Source organism: Fibroporia radiculosa (assembly GCF_000313525.1).
Source record: "Fibroporia radiculosa TFFH 294 genomic supercontigs, scaffold41264, whole genome shotgun sequence".
In the NCBI taxonomy this organism is placed as follows: domain Eukaryota; kingdom Fungi; phylum Basidiomycota; class Agaricomycetes; order Polyporales; family Fibroporiaceae; genus Fibroporia; species Fibroporia radiculosa.
Window position 1 is genome coordinate 426 of NW_012133086.1, and position 501 is coordinate 926.

The window sequence follows — 501 nt, forward strand, 5'->3', positions numbered from 1 at the left end:
TTCCTGTAGATATCCAGGTTCCTCGGTGGGACAGGGTACCTGTCCAGGTTCCATACTGTTGTGGAATGGATAGCGAGGATGTAGGAGTTGGCATGACGAGCATACCCAATGCCAACACTCACTCTGAAGATGACCGTCGGTCTCGCATTTGGTACAGAAGCGGAGTCGGCGAGGCATGGCGCCGGAAGAGGGAGTGATGATGGAGAACTCATGTTGTTCTAGACGGTCTTCCAGGTTGGCCGCTTTGAGACAAGCGCGGCATTGGTCCATTTCCTGTTGAGCCCGAATGAGCTCGGCCCCTACCGCTTGTCGTGCTGCCAGTAGTAAGTCAATTTTGGCATCGACAGCCCTGAAACAATCGACTTCATCGGTAACTCCAGCATCCTTGATGTCTTGTAGCGAAGCCCAGAGACTCTCCAAGAGGTTGTCATCCCGCGTCAACAGGTACTCCGTAGTGTCCTCCTCCCATTCCTTATCCGATTGGTTCCAATTCCCCACAGG